The sequence below is a fragment of the Nicotiana tabacum genome, chromosome 7, assembly GCF_000715075.1.
Source record: "Nicotiana tabacum cultivar K326 chromosome 7, ASM71507v2, whole genome shotgun sequence".
NCBI classification, from domain to species: Eukaryota; Viridiplantae; Streptophyta; class Magnoliopsida; order Solanales; family Solanaceae; genus Nicotiana; species Nicotiana tabacum.
In genome coordinates, this window is record NC_134086.1 from 9,151,968 (window position 1) to 9,175,950 (window position 23,983).

The 23,983-nt window shown below is 35.6% G+C and overlaps 2 non-coding genes across 2 annotated transcripts; both read left to right on the plus strand.

Moving 5' to 3' along the window:
• Window positions 1–10,377: 10,377 nt before the first annotated feature.
• Window positions 10,378–10,461, plus strand: TRNAY-GUA (transfer RNA tyrosine (anticodon GUA)). The gene has a single exon. It is a non-coding gene; the product is annotated as a tRNA-Tyr (tRNA).
• A 108-nt stretch (window positions 10,462–10,569) lies between these two features.
• On the plus strand, window positions 10,570–10,643 carry TRNAD-GUC (transfer RNA aspartic acid (anticodon GUC)). Its single transcript has one exon. It is a non-coding gene; the product is annotated as a tRNA-Asp (tRNA).
• Window positions 10,644–23,983: the final 13,340 nt, after the last annotated feature.

Below are 23,983 nucleotides of genomic sequence, written 5' to 3' on the forward strand. Positions count from 1 at the left end.
CAATGTATATGTATTACGCCTAGCAGTAAACAATCCTAGCCTCAAAGCCAACTCTCAAGTGCCATGCAATATTCACACTCGGCCCCTCGGCCAAAGCATAGTTCGTATACAACCCCTCCGCATAATAGAAATTTACAACCATTTCATAACTTAAAAACTTCAGTTTAAATGAAAGTTATTTAAAGTATTTGTTCAACATTTTCAATAGAGGCTCGGTCTAAAGATGAGCGAAAGTAGTAATTAAATCAAAATTTTCAATAGAAATTCACTTTAAAGAGGAGTGAAAAACAGTAAGTTCCTAAACTGGCCCCTCAGGCAAAGCATCACTCATGTACATGCATATATATAGCCCCCCGGGCAAGCCTTTCAGTCACTCATGACTCAATTCTTACCAATCAGCGCTCACACTCAATAGGTACCATATAGTAACTGTTGTGGCGTGCAGCCCGATCCGATCTATATATATATATATATAGTCGACTGCGCTCACTAGGGGTGTGCAGACTCCGGATGGGCTCATATATATATATATATATATATATATATATATATATATATATATATATATATATATATATATATATATATATATATATATATATATATATATATATATATATATATATATATATATATATATATATATATATATATATATATATATATATATATATATATATATATATATATATATATATATATATATATATATATATCCCGATCCATAAATATATAATCCTCACAACCAGGCCATCGGCCTCTCCTAGTCATTAATCTCACAATCACTCGGACCATCGGTAAAATAGGGAACTCAGCCCAAACAACTTTCACATTTTAAGAAGTAAAGCAATAAAATCAAATTTAAAAAATAAACAGGTAAACATGACTGAGGATATGCTTTCAAACAAATAGAGTGAGGAAAAATAGTGAAAATGCCCCTAAGGGTCTCAATAGGTCGGCACAAGGCCCCAAATTTGGCATACAGCCCAAAATATACTATCAATCTCTAAAACATGGAATATCATAAGATTTCAAATCAAATACGCGACTTAACAGTCGTACAGGACGGATCAAGTCACAATCCCCAACGGTGCACGACTCCACACTCGTCATCTAGCGTGTGCGTCACTTTAAAGTAGTACAACGATGTGAAGTCCGGTGTTTCGAACCCTCAGGACAACAATTACAATCATTACTTACCTCTATCCGGTCTAAAATCTAGCCCGCGATGCCTTTGCCTCTCGAATCGGCCTCCTAATGCTCCAAATCTAACCAAAATTAGTACATAACCATTAAAATATGCTAAGGGAACAAAGCCCACTCGAAAATATCCAATTTACATCAAAAATCCCGAAATTACTCAAACCCAGCCCTCGGGCCCACGTCTCAGAATCCAATAAAAATCATATCAATAGAATCCTCATCCTCTCAGAGTCTATACACATTAAGATGATCAAAACGGACCTCAAATGGCCCCTCAAATCCCCAATTTAAATCTCCAATTTCAAGCCCTAATTTTCCAACTCTTTCTCTGATTTTTCCACTAATTTCATGATTAAACAATGAAATAATCACCATAAACACAAGATACAAAGCCCAAGTAACTTATCCCATTGAAGATCGTTGATTCCTCTTGAAAATCATTGCCCAAAGCTCAAATCCCGGCCAAAAATGGTAAAGAATGATCAAAATTCGCAAAGGAACGTTTATATATACACTCTACCCAGCACTTCCGTATTTGCGGTCCCCATCACGTATCTGCGGGGCCGCATCTGCGCAAAATCCTCCGCTTCTGCGGAATTTCATTAAAAGGCATTTTCGCTTCTGCGGTTGCCTGACCGCACCTGCGGTCATCGCAGATGTGGGGATCAAATCACACCTGCGACACCTTCTACACACCTGCGCCACATAACCGCTTATGTGGCCTCGCACCTACGGTCCCCAATCCGCAGGTGCGGAAATGACAGGAACAGCAAAATCTGCAGCACAACTCAAATTCTAAACTTTTCGGTTACTATCCGAAATTACCCCGAGGCCCCCGGGACCTGAACCAAAAGCACAAACAAGTCACATATCACCACTCAAACTTGTATCAATCTTCAAAATACCTCAAACAACATCGAATCACCCAAAACACATCGGATTCAAGCCGAAGCTTTCAAAATATTCCGAACTACCCTTTCGATCAAAAAGTATACCAAACTACGCCCGAATGACCTGAAATTTTGCACACACATCCCAAATGCCACAACAAAACTACTGCAACTCCCAGAATTCCATTCCGACCCTTATATTAAAATTTCACCTATCAATCGGAAAATGCCCAAAACCTCAATTTCGTCAATTCAAGCCTAAACCTTCCACGGACCTCCAAAATGCATTCTGATCACGCTTCTAAGTCACAAATCACCTAACAAAACTAACCAAATCATAAAAATTCTGATTCAAAATCATATACCAACAAGTCAAATCTTGGTCAAACCTTTCAAATTTCAAGCTTCAAATTGAGAACTGTTCTTCCAAATTTATTCCAATTACCCTGAAAACCAAAACCAATGATTTACATAAGTCATAATACATCACACGGGGCAAGTCATGCCCAAGAACTGGCGAGCAAAGTGCAAAAGCTCAAAATTACTGGTCGGGTCGTTGCACTTTAACACAATCATGAAATTCTTTAATATCTGCAAATTGGGGTATACATATGAAACCGACAAACGCACCTCATATCTTTTTCGGGGCTTCCAAAGGTTCGATCATTCTTATATGATTTCTCTTGCACTGCCCTTTCCAATGGGTTTCGAAGATTAAAAAAAATCCTTTATTGATTAGCCCATAAACTGACTTAGGTAAATCCATGAACTCCATTGGATTATCCCTTCTGACTAAGCATATGAACCATGAATTGTCCTACTAAGACAATTCAATCAATCCAATGTTTTGAAAAAACTCTTCAAGGACCAAGCGATCCCTTTCCTTCATACTTCATATAAATAAATCTAAACCTCCAGAGTATATCTTTCCATGGATCGAAGGAAAAAAGACAGTTCGATCGAATATTTATTTTTAGATTCTTTTATCTATTAGAAAAAGAGATAATCTACTATTTTTCCTTTTAGATTTTCCTTTTAGAAAATCAAAAATTTAATAAAAATCAACAAATAAATAAATAAATAAGAGCCTGAAAATGAAAGTCTCTTACTCGGATCTATTCTTCATTACACTGTTGGAACAAAATAAAAATACTGGATGCAACGATATTGAAATATTTGGTACATGAAGCCACAATCTGATAGATATACATCGAAATCTACAATCTACTTAATATAATATAGATATATAATCTAGATAGAAATTAATGATGAAAATTAATCTTTGATCTGGAATCAAAGAAAGATAATAAATGGTGTGACTTGGAAGAAAGGTTTCTCTATAGAGGAAAGGAATAACAATGTATTCCTATAATTTTTCCTATAGAAAATCTAGTAACAACAAGATTTAATCGAAGATATAGACCAATTCTTGTGGAGTCCAAAACAAAAAAATGAAATTAAAAAAAATCAACTGCTCCAATTTCATCTCTATCGAATTTTAATATCAGAATAGAGGATATAGTCATGATTCAATAGGTCAGGTCCACTTACTTTTTCTTTTGTTGATTTTTAACCTTTCGAATGGATTTGGTTGGTATAATGGAAAATAGAAATATTCGGTGATTCAAGAAGTGACTTTTCATTATTCAGAAATTCATAATAATGAAAATTGACTAAACAAATGTTCAACTTTATAACTAAGTATAATGATAATGTATTATTGAGCTACTTTTTTTTATTACAAATGAAAATGCAATTCTCCCCTCAAATATGAATACTAGATTAGAGTTTTACAATACCCCTTATCGGATTTGAACCGATGACTTACTCCTTATCATGGCGTTACTCTACACTGAGTTAAAAGGGCCTTTTTGATTTAATTCCGAAATTATTCACTATGTGGATAAAATATCTATATGTACATATATTATAAACATAAGTATATATGCAAAAGTACATGCAGTTGATACATAGTGTCTAGTGGCTCATTGTTGAATAATAAAATGGATTTACCTAGGAAGTCTAGGAGAAAATGCAATGAATTGTTTCAAGACCAACTCGAATTGCTTTTTTTCTTTTATTGAATTGATCCCACCAGAACAAAATTCACTTGATTGATATATGTACATACACCTAGCAATTCAACATAAAATTAAAAATATTTCATCAAACCATGGAATGAAGAGATTCTACTTGTCTCCTGAACTAAATTCTTAGAGAAAAAAAAAATTTCTTCATGATCCCGCTTACTAGATTTCTCTTTTGTTAATTTCTGTCTTGGTGGGATGGAGATAAGGATATCTCGTCTTAACAATGAATCAAATAAAAGTGAAAGAAATCGAATTTCACACCTTTTTTCTTTTCTGACGGACCAATCATTCCCTGCAAAAATTCTACTCTTCCTTATTTCTATTTTTGTATTTATTACTTTTTTTTAATTATAAATTGTCACACCTCCTTTTTACCCACCCGAGGGTATATGGGAGTTTTTTCAATTAAAGTGATATTATTCGAAATGGGATATTTATTTAATTTTTTAGAGCCGACACTTGGAATAGTTTATTTGGTGTCCCAAGTCATCAGTTTATTTTAAAATCCAAAATCGAGGAAATTTCGACTTTATTTTAAAAGTCTGCGAAACAGAAATTCTAGATAAGGAATTCTATTAATCCGGAAGAAGGTGTTAGGCATTTCCGGGTTCCGTTGTTCTAACACGGTCGCTTAGCAATTTATACTTTGCTTAAATTATTTAACTACTCATTTTTTGGACCTATGTGCATTTATCTTTTTACCGGTTTTAATCACTTGCTTTGTTCATAATGAAAGAAGCTAGCTACGCGTACGTATACTCATTTTGCTTGGCGCGTCAAAAATTGTGTCACGCGTACGTGTCCACAATTAATTACGCTTTATTATAAAACATTCCTCCCAACACTTTTATGCCATGGTAGATCTCAATCCTGGATTAATTCCTATAACTAAAAGTCAATAGGATCAATTATATGTGTTAGTCAAAGAAAATTAAATATTGAAGTCTTTAAAATCTAACAAGTGACATTTGTGTTCTTGCTTGATCGAACCACTTTCTAATTATAAGGAGGAACATTACGATGTGCCTTGACGAGATAGATTTGCCGAGCATGGAGGAAAAAGAAATCTATTAAGAAAGTTTAGTGGAAGTTGCACGAACGCATACTCCGATTTTTTTTGGTACCGTAACTATGTCACGCATACGTGTACGTAATCACGATGATTTAATTTTGCTTAGGAGGCATCACGCAGCATCAGTAGCCCACAATTGCATCTCTCTCAAACACCCATTGCAACAAGACAACATTTAACAATTTTACACATTGAGAACATATGCAACCCGATTACAAACTTCCTAACCCACAAGTTTAGAGGGTTTTGTAACTACTCCCAAGATTCTAAGGAAAAGTAAGAAGTAGTAGACAATCACAATTTAAAACCATTATCACATCGATAGCAGAAAAAATGAAAAAACCTATACGAACTTAGCAAACACAAAATTATGGTGCAAATCAACTAAAATTATTGCATTCCGATGAAAATTCATTTCGAAGAGAAACGTACACTTTGATTCCAATGAAACAGAGCCCGAAAACCAGCGGTCGAACTCAAACAGAACCTCGCCGGCAACCTCGAATCCTACCGGAAAACTCAAATCTCGAACGACAACCGACGACCCCTCCCAACCTTTGATTTTTTGTCCGAAACCTCTCTTTCTCGTCTCTCTATCTTTGTTTTCGTATGTGTTACGACTGATTTGTGTTTGTGAAGGGTGCTGATGGCTGTTGGTTTGGAGAGGAGTTAGCAGGTTTTTGGTGTTATCTTTTTTGAAGAAGAAGATGAAAGGTTTTGGGTGTTTCTCTCGTTTTGGCTGACGAAGATTGGGGGGAGTCCTTTTGAAAATGACCGATTTGTTGGTCTATTTTTGTCACGACCCGAATTTTTTACCCTCGAAAGTCGTGATGGCGCCTACTAATGTGAGTTAGGCAAGCCGACTGTTGAACAAGTAACCTTTTTACCCTTTTTATACTCTTTAACAGTTATAAAGCAATAACATGTAAACAGCGCAAATTTAAAATAAGCAGAAGAAAAACAATAAAATATCTAATCATGTAACTAATAAAATTGTTTAAGCCTTAACCACCGAGAACTGGTGTCACAGTTTCACAGACGGTCTAAGAGTACTACAAATAAGGTTTGAAAAAAATAAATACAACAATGTCTTTGGAAATACATGAAAGAAACAGGAATAGTAGATAGAAGGAGACGTCAAGGCTTCCGGACACTTGCAGGACTACTTCGGGTCGCTTTATGAACCAGAAATAGCAATCTCACTACGGTCTGAAGTCTACAACACTGGAGTCTACAAAAAAGTGTGTAGAGCGTAGTATCAGCACAACCGACCCCATGTGCTGGTAAGTGCCTAGCCTAACCTCGGTGAAGTAGTGACGAGGCTAGGACCAGACTACCAAATAAATCTGTGCAGTTTAACTATGTACAGCAAAAAAAAAAAGAACAGTAATATACAGTCAAGTATGGGAGGGGAAAACATGTTGCGGGGAAACATCGAATAATAACAGAAGAACAACAAATAGATATGAGGATCACCACAGTTCAATTGAAAATAGGAAGGGGAAATCATGTTGCGGGGTACGATAAGTATCAACAGGAGACCAGCAATTAAATATAGAGAAACCATAACTCAATTATCAATAAAAATCAGGGAATCAAAGACAAATGCACGGCATCACCCTTCGTGTTTTAACACTCTCTCACCAAAACAATACACGGTATCACCCTTCGTGTTTTACACTCTTCCTCACCTAAGCAACAAATCACAAGGCAAATAGGATAAGGGAATCTATAACATCGAAATAAAATCAAGTAACAACAGAAAATCAGTAAGTAAACGTAAAGGACAACATAACTCAATCATCAGCAACAATCAGGAAAATCAAGGACAAGCGCACGGCATCACCCTTCGTGCTTTTACTCTCGTCCTCACCATAAGGATCAACATAAACTACACGGTATCACCCTTCGTATTTTTACTCTTTTCCTCACCATATAATCAATATAATCGGCACGGAATGGTACATCGTGCGGCACGGCATCACCATTCGTGTTTTACACTCTTTCCTCACAAATCATACACGGCATCACCCTTCGTGTTTTAACACTCTTCCTCACCCAAACAACAATCACAATTAAGGGGGCGAGGGAATAAATGAAATTACAATAAGAATCCCGGCAAGGGAACAATAGTTCAACAATCAAGTTCCGGCAAGGGAATAACATCAAAGAAGCATCAACATCCCGGCTTGGGAGATAACATAATAATTCTATTCTCTTTTCCACGTTTACTTCTCAACTCACTCCAAAACTTGAGCCAATGCTCAAAAAGGATCAATTACCACTTATACTTTCATATTTCATTATACAACTTGAGTCAACGCTCCTCAATATTCAAATGTCACAATTACTTCCACAAACTTCGTCCAACAATAGAAATCATCATCAAAGTATGAATAATACCACGAAGTCATAGTAATCACAATATAAAACTCACGGGCATGTTTGACACCAATGTATAGATACTCGTCACCATGCTTATACGTCGTACTCAACAAATACTACATAGCAAATAGGACTCGACTCCTAATCCCTCAAGATAAGGTTATACCAAACACTTACCTCGATGCCACGAACACAATTCAAGCCTCTACTATCGCTTTACTTCTTGATTTCACCACCAATTCGGTCGTATCTAGCCACAAGTTACTTAAGTACATCAATAAATGCTAAATGAATCAATTCTAATGCATGAAAATGAGTTTTCCAAAGCTTTACCCAAAAAGTCAAAAATTGCCCCGGGGCCACATGGTCAAAACCCGAGGTTCGAGCCAAAACCTGATTACCCATTCCCCACGAACCCAAATACATAATTTATTTTGAAATCGGACCTCAAATCGAGGTCCAAATCCCCAATTTTTGAAAAACCTAGGTTCTACCCAAAACACCCAATTTCCCCATAAAAATCATTGATTTTGAGTTGAAATCATGTTAAAAGATGTTAATGATTGAAGGAAACGAGTTGAAATTGACTTACAATCGATTTGGTAGAAGAGTTGTTCTTGAAAAATCGCCCTAGGGAGTTTATGTTTTGAAAAAATGTGAAAATGGTTGATTTTTAGCTAAGTATAAAAATTGAAGGTTGCAGATGTGGGAATTGCGAACGAATCCCGACCTCTGCTAGGTTCGCATTTGCGAGCTGGGAATTGCGATCCATATGTCGCATTTGCGATGACTGGCCTCAAGCTGGGGGATCGCATTTGCGATCAAAATCCTCGCAATTGCAAAGATAAGCTGGCATGCGCTGCTTTCACAATTGTGACCAAGCCCTCGCATTTGCGAGCCAGGCTTCGCAAATGCGAAGCCTTCAGGCCTGCACAGAAATGGCTGAAGCCTGCAATTCCTTAAGTCCAAAAATTAGCCCCATGGCCTATCCAAAACTCACCCGAGCCCTCGGGGCTCCAAACTAAATATGCACGCCAACCTAAAAACATCATACGGACTCGCTCATGCATTCAAATCACTAAAATAACATCAACAACTATGAATTTAGCATCAAAATCATGAAATTTCTTAAGAACTTCAAATTTTCCATTTTTCTCAAAAACGATCCGATTCACATCGTTTCAAGTCCGTTCTTTACCAAATTTCATAGACTCATCTTAAATCACATATAAGACCTGTACCGGGTACCGAAACCAAAATACAGGCCTGATACCATCAAATTTTAAACACTTTACATTTCCAAAACTCATAAACAATTTCAAAAAATAATTTTCTTTAAAAAATTCATTTCTCAGGCTTGGGACCTCGGAATTCGATTTCAGGCATACGCCCAAGTCCCATATTTTTCTACCGACCCTCTGGGACTGTCCAATCACGAGTCCGGGTCCGTTTACCCAAAATATTAACCAAAGTCAACTTAAACTCATTTTAAATGCAAAATTCATCATTTTTCACAGATTTTCACAAAATGTCTTTCCGGCTACGTGCCCGAACTGCACACGCAAATTGAGTTGACACCGAAAGAGGTTTTTAAGGCCTCAAAATGCAGAATTTACTTTTAAAACAAGTCAATTTTTAGGTTAGTTCCATTGCAACTGGCTTCTCTAGGTTGTCGTTGTTTTTGCTTCAGAAGAAGCCATGGAAATGGCTGCTTCTTCTCTCACGAAGAAGATGGGTTGCTCGGGGTGGGGTTCTTTGGTCCAAACGGTGGATTCTATGTCTTAGGTAAATTAAGTTAGGTCAAATGGGGAATGGGTATGAGCTCAATATTTTGGGCTTAGGTAATTTGGGATTTTGGGCTTCAAGTTAAGCTGGCCCAGACGAAATTAAATTCCAAATCTACTTCTTTTCTTTGTTTTTCTTTTGATTTCAGAAATCTAATTGAATTAATTACACAAGCTAAATAAAATCCTAAATTAGGCTCTAACATAAATTAATTTGTAAAGTTAGTCTTACTTATTTTTACTAATTTAACACTAATTAATTTAAAACTAGCTAAAATGTGTACATGACTATTGTAGCAATTGTTTTGTAATTTTTGTTTAATGAATGCAATTAAATTATGAAATTAAATTCCTAAATGCAAATTGGACCTAAAATGACATGAAATTAAAATGTGACATTTTTTATCATTTTTCTATGATTTTAAAATATTAAAAATGCATGAAATACAACTAAATAAAGAAAAACTTCTAAAATCCCTTTAAAAATTATTTTTGATTTATTTTTAGGAGTTATTTTCATGTAGGGAAAAAATTAGGTGCTCACATAAATAAAAAAAGAAAATTCTAAATAAAATTCGAAATACTAAATATCTAAACTAAAATTCAAAATAAATTCAATTGAAATAATTCCAAAAAAAAAAAATACTACTACTAGATTTCTAATGGCGATTCTAATGAATAATTCATCAATGACGAATAAAAAAATTCTATGCAATTCTGAAAGGGGGAAAGATCCCTCGGATAGAATCATTCGATTATATTGACAATTTCAAAAAACTGATCATACTATGATCATAGTATGATGGCGGTTGGTCAAGCAGGCCCCCATCGTCTAGTGGTTTAGGACATCTCTCTTTCAAGGAGGCAGCGGGGATTCGAATTCCCCTGGGGGTAGGGTACTACGAAAGGAAGTTGATCATGGATTACCAATAAGTCTAAAATTGATTCTTCCTGGGTCGATGCCCGAGCGGTTAATGGGGACGGACTGTAAATTCGTTGGCAATATGTCTACGCTGGTTCAAATCCAGCTCGGCCCAAAAATTCGCCAATCCGCCATGAGATGATATAACCCCCTTTGTACTTCAGAAATACCCGATCCGGAGATAAAAAAGAATCAAATTTTCTGCTAGATCCCGTATTTCCCTGGGATTGTAGTTCAATTGGTCAGAGCACCGCCCTGTCAAGGCGGAAGCTGCGGGTTCGAGCCCCGTCAGTCCCGATGGATCCAATAAATATATCAATAAATCTCTCCCTTTTTATGAAGGGGACCGGGGGCAGAATTTCATTGTCAAAGCAAAGGGGAAATCCTTATTTCTTTTTTCTTTCCTTTTGGTAGGAGAAAGACATATGCGGTTGGATTAGTACGATTATTGGTAGCATTATAGTCAGTATTCCAAGAAATGCTGGCTTTTTCGATTGCCCCCGATGCATGTAATGGAATCGAGTACTATACCTTTTTGAGGCGCGCATACACAAGGGGAATTCCTTTCTTGTCCAATACAAAATTTAATATAAGAAAATACTTTCCAGAAAAAACAAAAAAAAAAACAATTTATTTTTCTGGCTACGGATTTATGGAACCTCACTTACTAGTTTGAAGTTGAAAAATAGATTTCATACAAATTGCACACTGAACTTTTGGTAAAGATGTCCCGGGGCTAATAATCTACAAAGAAAGGAGGGGGAAGGGCAGATCAACCAAAGATCCTACTCCTCTTAGAAAGGGGAATGAATCATTTTTCCAATTTTTCATTTTGTTTTAAGGCCCCATCGACGAAAGAACAAATCGAAAAATAGTAATTTTGATGAATATTCATTTTATACGGTATCATATTTATCACACTTCTTTGTCTTCCAAGTCAAAAATAGTTTAGTTCTAAACTCCTTTTTTTCATGTAGCTTTTATTGTTTGTTTGGGTTTGTAACTATGTGACCACTGTGGAAGAGCTATTTGATAAGACTTCATTAGATGATTGTACAAGAAGGAACTAGATAGATTAAAGAGAAAAAAGAACAAATGAGAAAAATGATAATGATAAATAAATAAAGGAATTTTAGATTGGGTCAGGAATCCAAGTTTGGGGCGGTATGGATAAAAGAACTTCCTATGTTATACTATTCAATTCTCGACGACGAATTGATTTGATAGTTCATATATTGTTATTCATGATATTGATCTGATTCAAGATCATCGAGAGGTAATATTCATTCATTGAATTTACAGGCCAAAGATTTATCATCTCTATGGGATTAAATCCTGAGTTATTGCGAAGTAAAAAATTGATGAGATTATGAAAGTAAATATTCTTGCATTTATTGCTACTGCACTATTTATTCTAGGTCCTACCGCTTTTCTACTTATCATTTACGTAAAAACAGTCAGTCAAAACGATTAATTATTAACTAATTTGAATGAAACTTGACTTCTGAGTTCTTAGCCAAAATTGACGAAATAAAATGAAAAAGATTCTAATTTCATGTCTTAAATGAAATGAGTGGACTAGAATCGGCAGTATTCTAATAGATAGATAGTATGGTAGAAAGAAAGATTCATCTATTTATTTCTACCATACTATTTATTAGTTAGATTGTAGTTATAAAGCTGCCCCCTGGAATAAAATAAAGATAGAGGCTGCATTTGATATGGATCTTTTGATATGGATCTATAGATCAATCTACAATATTATCTTGATATATGTGAATATCAATTCCATATATGGGATTGACATAGCATCCAATTCCATTTATTTGCTATATCCATTTGTTCTGATCAATCTGAATTACTCTTATGTCTTATAGTTTGAATTACTAGATTTTTGTTTTCCAATCTGAATCTCGGTATTTATTGAAAGAATCAAATCAATGAAGGAAAAGCGATAGATATAAGCAGATTCAAAAAATCACGTAGTAATCTTTTTTTTAACATTCCCAAGAAGTAATTGAGTAAATCATTGACAATAGTTCCACGAGTATCGAAAAGGAAGAGTAAATCTCACCGATTTTTAATGCCTGAAGCATGATATGAAATAAGTTGATAAATCTAAATCCAATTTCAAAAATTCGAAAACGGTAAATGCGCAATATGTGACTCACCTGAAGATCTTATTCTGCATAGTATCTCGTTAGACAACCACTATGTTTATATCCTTTCTTTCTCATACAAAGTGTATATACACTTAACAAAACCACCTCTTCTTTGAATAGTAAAGAGAGAAACAAATAAAAAAAGGGTTCGGCCCTCCTCGGTATCACCTGGTAAGAGGCCTTTGATTGGAATAGAAAATTTCGGAAGAATTAGGTTCGAATAAATTTCCTGGGATCCTCTTCCTTTGGGATCCTCTTCCTTTCGAACTACAAACATGAAAATCGTTGAAATAGCTCTTTGATTGAAAGAGGATGATTCCTATAATACATTACTCCAGTCAAATCCAATGGAATTTCAAAATGAAGATATTTTTATTTTGTTCAAAACGTGTTGCAGAACAATCTAGAAAGCAATTGATTTTGATATTGTTTGGTTCCTTAACTCAATTAGTAGGACCTCTAGAATCCACTTCTTCCCCACACTACGAGTGAAAGGGAAAAAAGTAAAGACTACCATTAAAGCAGCCCAAGCATGACTTACTATATCCATATGAATTATGTCCCCTATCTATATAAATATAAAGGAATTGTTCCATTATTCCTCACTAATAATAGTGGAATCAATGGCGCAAAGTCAAAAAGAACGAAGAAATCTTAGATCAAAACACTATGTATGGATGGTATGAACTGCCTAAACAAGAATTCTTGAACAGCAAACAACCAGTTCAGATATTCACGACCAAGAAGTACTGGATTCTCTTTCGGATAGGCCCTGAAAGGAGATGGAAGGATGGAATGCCAACAGGTGTATATTATATTGAATTTACCTAATAGTCCCCATTTTGGGAACGTCCAGTGCCAAAGTCACTAAATGGGTAAGTCGCCAATCCCTGGACTATGTAATGTACTTTATCTGTTGGGTTATGGGCGGGCATTTTACCAGAGATTTCTAATCAACCCTTGTGTGATTCCTATTGAAGCATATACTCGAGGGGTGGGTGCAGGGCGGACGATTTTAAAGCGAACTTTCCATTCATTAGATAGAGAAGATCGTCAAGTTTTGGCGATCCGCTACCGAATTTATTCCAATTCCAAGAGCTCGGATCGAATCGGTATATCAATACCGATTCGATTCGAGCTCTCTTATTGAGAATGCTCATTCAATGAGCATTCTCAATATTATGCCTTGAAGAGGACTCGAACCTCCACGCTATTTAGCACGAGATTTCGAGTGTCGCGTATCTACCATTTCAGCACCAAGGCATCTTGAAAGTGAATCGTATTCCGTGAATATGATATCTATCTAGTGTGATGTATGGAATATATGACAAAGATGGATCTATTGATCGGTTATGTCATATAGGCCCGAGTTGGACAATCCCGCCTACGTCACCATTTAATATTTCTTGGCCCATTATTAGCCAAACCACCCAATATGAGTTGGATCACTTAGCCACGCTTCATAATTAGAAAAACGAGCACCGTGAAAATACATGCCGCTCGGCCAAAGAAAGATGATGGAGAGTTGACCGAAATATACACTAAATACTTTTCGAGATATCTCCTCCAAATCACTGGTATGGCTATCGAAATCGTGAGCATCAGCATGTAGGTTCCATATCCAAGTGGTAGTATCAGGCCATTTAGCTATTGTTCTTGAGAAATGACCCGGTCTGACCCATTCCTCGAACGAAGTTTTTATAGGATTCCTATCTACCAAAATTTTAACTTCTGATTCCGGCGAACGAATAATCATTGAGTCCTCCTCTTTTCAGACAACACATACAAAGAGACCCCCCAACAGTCAAATAATTAGTGAACCTTAGAGATAGAGAGATATTGTTATAAATAGTTTGTTTCTCATCTATTTTTCTATCTCCCATATATCTTTTTTCTTTAGTTATTTACTAGAGCAATTATGATCTGGAAGTCGATTTGGGGCAAGTGTTCGGATCTATTATGACATAGCCTTGAGGTGCTCAACAGACCTTTTAACTTTCTAAAAACCTTTTTGGGCTTTGGATTGATCCAAAAATGACCTTTTGGTGCAACCTAGTGTATATTCATAGAAGTTATTAGATGGAGCTCTTTAATTTTTTACCTAGAAGATTTTAATTACTCTATTCCAAATCACGCGAGTAGCCATTAAACATTACTAAGAGACATCTCCGCTATATATATTTAGTGATTCGAGGGTTTATTTTATTAGTTTTAATAATAAGAATTTTGTTTAATTTAATATAATAAACAAAGTCTATTTTGTACTCTATCTGTGTATCCCTTTTTATTCCTAAAAAATAGCAGATGAAATAGAAGGCTTAAAAGGGAGATAATTAAATTATATGATTGGGTCTTCCAAAAGTAAAGGAATGATCCTTTTTTTAGTTAACTGATCTGATGGGTCCAACAAACAATAATTTATAACAAATATCTAAATTCTAAATTAAAAAATCAAAAATAATAGACTAAGATTCAATATAAAGGATAATAAATAAACAGGACCTTCTTTTATTTGAAATGTCGCGTGATCTTCAACCAATTATGCGCTTCAATATAATTACCGGGAGTAAGCGCTACAGCCTGTTACCAATACTCGGCGGCTTGATCGAACCAAGCCTCTGCAATTTCAGAATCTCCCCGTTGAATGGTATGTTCTCCTTAGCCGGAATAGGTAGTTCAATTCCTTACCTTAGAACTGTACTTGAGAATCTCTTACCTTATACGGCTCAGCAATCAATTCTTTTGGTGTCCCATTTTGATCTATACCATATCTAATAAAATCTAATGAGATTTCTCATGGATCTATCCCAATTTTAGGGTTAACCAAAAGAAAAATAGGTTAATTACATGAGTTTCAAACTGAAATTTGGATGAATAATCTGTTTATTTAGTTTTATCTTTTTTACCACCTTCAGAAGAATAAAGCATAGGCATTTCTACTAGTGTTAGAATTTTATGAAAAGTAACTATCTCGGTTTCATAGATAACTTTATATAGAATCTTTGAAAAAGACTTTCTTTCATAAGAAAGAAAATACTTACTATCTTTGGGATCTGATCCTACACCGCTGCTCAAGACTTTAGTGGATCGACTCTATTACATAAGTTAATTCCTAATTTTTATCTCACATCATGAGATAAGTATTTCTTCCATCATGACATAAGTACACAGTTATTATTGTATCGGCCCAAAGCCTCGCTAATTGATCTTTACGGTGATTCCTCTATCTTTATCAATTAAAGCCTTATATCCATAGAAAAAAGTTGCTAGGCATTTTTATTTTTTCCTATTTTGACTTCTATGAACAACGATTGCATATGTAGAAAGTCTATTTGGTTCTAGTAGTTACTTTACTAGATTTTTCTTCTTCTTTTTTCTTTCTATAGTAGAGATAGTCGCACGTAATGACAGATAACGGCCATATTATTAAAAGCTTGTGGTAAGAATGAGTTTCATTCTAGTGCTCCAAAATAATATTCCAAAGCTTTCGTATGTTCTTCATTACTTATGTGGATAAGCCCTATAGAGTACATAACTTCAATCATAGGGATCAATTTCTAGTCGCATAGCTTCATAATAATTCTGCAAAGCTTCCGCGTAATTTCCTTTGGATTGAGCCGACATTCGTTAGGTCATCATTCAATTGAAAGAATCTTCGTTCCAGAACCGTACGTGAGATTTTTACCTCATACGGTACCTCCCTTATGTGCATAATGAGAATAATACATAGAATCAAAAAAGTTTCAACGATGAAAATATTCTCATTATGAACTCAGCATGACTAGTGTTTTTACAAGAAATCTCTAGCCAACCTTCCTACAAGAGATTCTTTCTTAACATCAAGCCTATTAGGACTAGATAGAAATGATAAGATAACTCCAACAATTTCTTTGTTTTTAGCCTCCTAATTTCTAGGAATTAGTCACTTTAATAGCCTTCGATGGTTATACGGGTATCCAAAGGACGAACAAGATGGATGTTTGTTGTCCCAACCATTCTTTTAGTCCCAAGCCCGCTAAGGAAAGTGTAACGACCTGACTGGTCATTTTGAGCTCTATCGCGTCGTTCAGCAGTTTGGGGCCATGAGCAGCTTCACTTCAGGTATTATGACTTGTATGCATGGTCGGAATTGAATTCTGGGAAGTTCGGAGTTGATTTGGAAAGAGAATTCTCATTTCGGAAGCTTTAAGTTAAAAGAATTGACTAAGGTTGGATTTTTGAGTAAACGAACATGAAATCGGGATTCGAAGGTTCCAGCAGGTTCGTATGATGATTTTGGACTCGGGCGTATATCTGGATCGGGTTTTGGAAGACCCGGGAGCGTTTCGGCACCTATTGCAAAAGTTAGCATTTGGGGAAAATTTCATAAGTTTGGGTTGAAGTGCATTTCAGTGTTATCGATGTTCGTTTGAGATTCCGAGTCTGGGAATAGCTCTATATGGTGATTATGGTATTTGGAGCGCGATCGGAAGTAAATTCGTAGGTCCGTAGGTCATTTTGGAATCATTTGGCTAAAGATAGAAATTTGAAGGTTTTTGAGAAGTTTGACCAGAAGTGGACTTTTTGATATCGGGGTCGGAATCCAATTTCGGAAGTTGGAATAGGTCCGTAATGTCAAATATGACTTGTGCGCAAAATTTGAGGTCAATCGGACGTGATTTGATAGGTTTCGATATCGAATTTAGAAGTTTGAAATTCTAAAGTTCATTAAGTTTGAATGAGTATGATTCATGATTTCGATGTTGTTTGATGAGATTTGAGGACTCGAGCAGGTCCGTGTTATGTTATAGGATTGGTTGGTATGATTAGAAGGGGTCCCGTGGGCCCCGGGTGTGTTTCGAGGTAGTTTCGGAGCATTTCGGACTGTATTGGAACTGTTGTTTGCTGGTGTCTGGTTTCCTTCTTCGCGAACGCGAAGGGAGTGCCGCGTTCACGAAGAGGAGTTGATGGGGCTGCTGAGTTTAGCCTTCGTGAACGCGGGGGAGGCTACACGAACGCGAAGAAGGTAAGGTAGAGCTAGGCCCAAGGCCATTTGGCCTACGCGAACGCGTAGAGGATAACGCGAACGTGATAGGTCTGGGCATCTAGCTTTCGCGAATGCGATCAGCGGGTCGCGAACGCGGAGAAGGATTTTCTGGGCATGAGATTTTTGAGCTTCGCGAACGCGAGGGATGTTCCGCGTTCGCGATGAAGGGTCGACTAGGCAGTGTTCTTTTAAAATCGGAGTTTTGGCGCATTTTCACTCATTTCTTCCATGGGAGCCGATTTTGGAGCAACTTTGAGGTGCCATTTTCATCACCAAGCATGAGGTAAGTGATTTCTACTAGTTTTGAGTAAATACAAGGCTTATATATGGATTTAGATAAGGAAATTTGTAGAAATTTGGGGATTTTGAGGAAGACCTAGAAATTTGATATTCTTGAATTTTGACCATGATTTTGGACATGAAATTGAGAGTAAATTATATATTTGAGTTCGTGAGGCTTTGAAAGATTTCGGAATCAAATCGCACCATCTCTGTAATAGGTAAATGCCTCTTTTTCTCCTGAAGTTGTCAGAATTACTCGTAATAAGATATTGGCTACAATTGAAAAGGTCTTATCAGTAAAATTTCCATTTATCTGTGATCTAGGCATAGGTAGCAATCCATTCTAGAATTCTTCTCATTACCTCTCATGGAAAAAGATCCCACAAAGAAAAGAATTGTATAGTACGAAATAACATAAAAACTTCTTTTTTTTTAAAGAAAAAAACAAAAGATATGAATCCTCTATTCCAATTGTTCCTTTTTGACAGGAATCGATAAGAAATAAGAAATATTTCAAGGCGATTCGATTTCATACTAATGTAGTAGTATAGGAACTATTCCGATTTCGGTGAAGTTACAAATTCGAAGAACTCGAGAAATTTTGATTGAATCATGATACAAATTACAAAGAAGAAAAAAGACCGAATAATCATTCTATGATGAAAATAGAATAACTGCCAATTTTGTGTACATAACGGGTATACACTATACAATCAAATCTAAATTTTTTTTATGAATTTCTATTCTAATAGAGGGGTAGGTGTTTGTTGTTGAGAACTCCAAAACCGAAAAGTAATTTGAAAATTTTTCTGTTATGGAATCATAGTCTATATAATTAGAATTATGATTTAAGAGTATCATTAACTATAGTCTAAAAGATATAGACCATCAATCAGTTGATCCGTTCTAATTCATTGAATTAATCCGTTATAAAAATATCAGAAAAAGAAGGGAACGTTGTTTTTGCAAACATGAATTGAAATTTTTTTTTCACAATTTTACGCAAAATTGTATCTTTATCCCAGAGCCTCGAAGGAAAGAAAAATCGTTCTTTGCTTTGACTTTGATAAAAAAATTCAGTTAAAATGAATTGATCGTACCTATCCAATAATGGAATATGAATTATGACTGACTCGCTATTTCAATCTAGAACAGAACGTAATTGGAAAAGGATCTAATTGGTTGATTAGGACGAAGTTGGTTGATTAGGTTGAACAGAACCTATCGCTGGAATCCACCGATAATCTTATCCTTTGATCTTGTAGTCCAAATAATCCCGTACAATGGCGTATTTGAAATAGTAGTAATTAGTGAAATAAAAAGACTTATACAAACCATCGAAGTAATTCCATCTCCTATGGTCCAATGATGAAAATCTTTGTAATATTCTGAACCATTCATGAACTTCACAGCAAAAATAATTAAAATATTTATAGCTCCTACATAAATTAGTAGTTGCGCAACAGCTACAAAATAGGAGTTAGATAGAATATAGAATAACGATGTACAAACAAGAACTAATCCCAAGGAAAAGCCAGAATAAATTGGATTGGAAAGTAATACCACTCCTAGACCCCCTAATATAAGACCCAATCCTAGAAAGACTAAAGAAAATCATGTATTGGTTCAGATAAATTCATTTTTTATAAAAAATCAAAAACGAAAAATTCCATGACTTTATTGACCTGATCAGGAAAAAAGAAGTTTTTCAATTTTTTATGATATTTGTTAATTGTTAATTGAATGAAATTGTAATGGGTATGAATTGACGTAGATGTTTTTATTTTATTGGACCACTATCAATTCTTTATTCGTCGAACAAGTAGTTTAAACCTATCGATTTTTTATATCATTTATCTACTTTGAAACCATTACTATTATTATAACTATAATATAGAAATCCGTTTTGTTTTTAATCTAAATTAAGCTAGGAGTCTCATTAACTAACCACTAGTTTGAATTGACCAAGCAAAAATATCATTTTTTTAGATCCGAACTAAGCCTTCGTAATTCGGAATTTTTTTCGAATTTAGGTTTTATTCATTTTTTATTTGAGGTAAATTCGAAATGTTCGAATTATGTAATCATCAATTATTGACATTGGTAAGCGACCCAAAGCGATTTGATTATAATTCAATTCGTATCGATCATAATTAGAAAGTTCATATTCTTCAGTCATTTTTTTTTACCTGTCAAGGAACACTTGAACAAGCTTGCAAATACTGCAAATTGATATATTCTTCAGTCATTGATAAACAATTTGTTGGACAATACTCAACACAATTACCACAAAATATACAGATTCCAAAATCAATACTGTAATTAAGCAATCGTTTCTTTCGAATATCAGTTTCCAACTTCCAATCAACAACGGGTAAATCAATCCTAACAACGTTCCTTTCTTCTTTTCTTCTTTCTTAAGTTGTGTGGCCAAAGGAATTATTATTTTAATGATATTTTGAATTAATCCAAAATATCAAATATTTTTCCCCTGATTAGGTGAGTTCAATCAATATCTACTTTATCCGTACCTGACAAATAGTTAGTAGTATAGCTTGTAATTAGATCTCTTACTTCAATAAACTGCAAAATATGCCATTTATAGTGTTTCCACTTTATCCTCTTAGTATTCCCTCATGTTGTCTCATGTCTGTATGGATATTGTTTGAAGTAAATGCTAAATCTTTTTATGATGTTTCTGTGATGGTAGATAGCCAAACCGCTGTTTAGTTTCCTAAGTTTGGACCAAATACACAACGAATATGAGGAATTTGACTGGCTAATTTATGGTTTTATGTGAATTATAATGGCTTTCAATGCTTCTATTGATCCAGTTTGTATTAGTGCAAAGCTGCACTTATCATTTTTGTTTGCTCTTCTGCTTTCAATCATTTAATTAATAGATTTTCATTGTCCTTTTCTGCTTCTAATGATTATATTTTGTATATACTGTTGAAGTTCTGGTAATAGAAGTTTGCGGTAAATACATATAATTATCATTTAATCACCAAAGAGAGAACATAAAAGTGAGATGACTTCTTTTTTTAAGGTAAAGTTTTCTTGCAAACCCTTGAGGTCAGCAAAAGAGAGAACATGAAAGGGAGATCACTAAATTTAAGGTAAAAGTTTTGAAAAGAAGAAATGTACATCGTAGTCTAATCTAAGGGGTAAATGGCATGTGATAAGTGATTACTCCTATCTGTTTTGCGTCAAGAGATTGAAAAACTAATGAAGCTCTTATGAGATTATTTATTTGTCGAAAATTATTATGAATTTAGCCCTTTGTTTGTTGGATGTGCAGACATGAATATACTTTTTTAGAATGTTTATTTATCATTTTTTTCTATTCAGGTTTGAATGATCTAATTCTTCTTAGCAGTGGTGCAGCTGCAACTGCTATAAAAAGTTAAAAATATTTTGTGAATGGTTAGTAGATGAGCTGTTTTGAAAATTACTGTCAAAGAATAAAATTGTTCTGCATTATAGGGAAGACTGAAAGTAGAGTTTTGCATATATTTTAAGTTTAGGATGTCTGCAACTTGCTCTTTGTGGGTAACATGTTCTGTCTTGATTAACCCTTGTTGTAGTTTTTCTCGGATGAAGTGGCAGTCTATCTCTATATGTTTGGTGCGCTCATGGTACATGGGATTCGATGCTATTTGAAAGGCATCCTTATTATCACAGAATAATTCCATTGGCAGATCAACCTCCATTCCTAGTTCTTCCAACAACCCATGTAACCAAACTAACTTTGCTATTGTGGTTGCCATACTCCTATACTCAGTCTTAGCTAAGCTTCTCGATATTGTACTCTGCTTCTTGGATCTCCAGGAAAATTAGTGACTCTCCCAGCTTTATGCAAGTTGGGTCGTGACATAGACACTATACAAGATGCACAATCAACATCACAAAAGGCAGTGATATTCCCATACTTGTTGCTACTCATCAGAAGTCCTAGGCCTGGCTGACTTTTCACATATTTAACTACTCTTAATGCCGCGTCATAGTGTGACTCTTTTGGAGCGTGCATAAAATGACTCAATGTTTGGATTGCAAAGGATATATCTTGTCGTGTGACTTCCCATCAATCTCTGATAGGATCTTCTGTCTTCCAGCTCTTTATCATTGTCAAGTTCAAACAACTTGTCATACTCCAAACTAGTGAGCTTCTGGTTTTGCTTCAAAGGGGTTATAGCAGGCTTTCCTCCCCCTAAGCCACATTCTAATATCAATTCTAGAGCTTATCTTCTCTGCTTCATGAGTATGCCGATGACCTGGCAAACTCTATTCCTAAGAAGTACTTCAACTCACCCAAGTCTTTCATTTTGAAGTTGTTATTAAGTATGATCTTGGCCTCTTCTATCAGCTTGATGTCACTACCAGTAATAAGCAAATCATCAACATACACCAATATGATGACAATGTGTGTATCCTGCTTTTTAGTAAACAAGGAATAGTCTAATTTGCTTTGAGTGAAACCTGAGTTGATAAGAGTTGTGGTGAGCTTCAAGTTTCATTGCCTGCTTGCTTGTTTGAGGCCATATAATGATTTGAGGAGCCGACAAACCTTATTCTCCCCCTGGCTACCAAATTCTTGTGGCAAAGACATGTATACCTCCTCAAACAAGTCACCTTGAAGGAAGGCATTGTAGACATCCATCTGATAAAGTGGCCAATGATGCTGAGCAGCCAAAGAAACAACACATCTGACAGTTACCATCTTCACTATAGGAGAGAAGGTGTTATGGTAATCCAAACCCTCCTGTTGAGTAAAGCCCTTGGCCATTAAACTTGCCTTATACCTTTCAACACTACCATCTGCCTTATACTTCACTTTATACACCTATTTACAACCAATAGGTATTTTTCTTGTAGGCAAATCCACCACTTCCCATGTATGATTGTCAGTGAGGGCATCAATCTCAAGCTTCATAGCATGAATCCAGTTGTTATCTTTGGCAGCTTGTTCAAAGGAAGCAGGTTCAGTGATAGAGGAAAAAGCTGCCAGGTAGGCTTGATAGGAAGGAGAAAGAGAAGTATAGGATAGAAAGGCAGTGATTGAGTAGGGGTGACAGAAGAATTCACATAATCTGTGAGCCATATAGGAGGCTTAGATGTTCTAGTGGACTTTCTCAAGGGTGGTAGTGATACAGGAGGTGAATTGGAACTGGATGTAGATGATAGTTCAGGGGATGTAGGTGTTGAGTGAAAGGTAGGTGATTGAGGAATGGGAGAGTCCAGAGATGGTAAGGAATGAGTAATATTTTGATCAGGTGGTTGAGAGATTTGACAATTTGGAAAAGAGTCATTTGTAAATGATGGGGTAGTAAAGAATGATGTAGATGGTTCAAGGAAAATGGACTTGGGAAATCTGAAAGGGAACACTGACTCTCTAAAAGATACATCTCCTACTAACAAAGAAGGACCCAGTAGAAATATTGTATAATTTGTAGCCCTTTTGAGTATCTGAATATCCCATAAACACAACTGTAATCACCTTGGAGGAGAATTTATCAGTGAAATTAGGTTTGGTTGCATAACATAAACAACCAAACACTTTGAGATGTTGAAAAGAAGGAGGTTTACCATGAAAAACCTCATAAGGAGATTTTCCAGAAAGAACTAAAGAAGGCAGTATGTTTATTAAGAATGTAGCAGTAAGAATGCATTCACCCCAAAACTTGAGAGGTACATAAGCTTGAAATCTGAGTGTCCTTGCCATCTCAAGCAAGTGCCTGTGTTTCCTCTCAGCTACTGTTAGCGAAAACGTAAAAGAAAGAACACAAGATTTAACGTGGTTCGGATCAAAATAATTCTACGTCCACCAGAGAACAGTTGCCTTTTTAATATTAACAAAGGAAGGGGAGAGTTCCCAATTACACTTAAGAGAATTTCTCTCTTAACTCTCTACTCACTACAATGTGTTGTATTATTTTTGGGATGGTTTCTACAAATGAAGGAGTGCATCTATTTATAGAGGTGAAGACCTCCTCTTGATGTTATTGGTGACATCAAACTACCTCCTCTTGATGTCATGGGTGACATCAAAGGAGGAAGCTTCCTCCTAGCATCCACACCAACTCTTTCCACCAACTCTTCCAATTGGCATGCCATTGTTAACTAAACATAAACCAACACCTTCAATCTCCACCTTAGTTTGCGTTTCG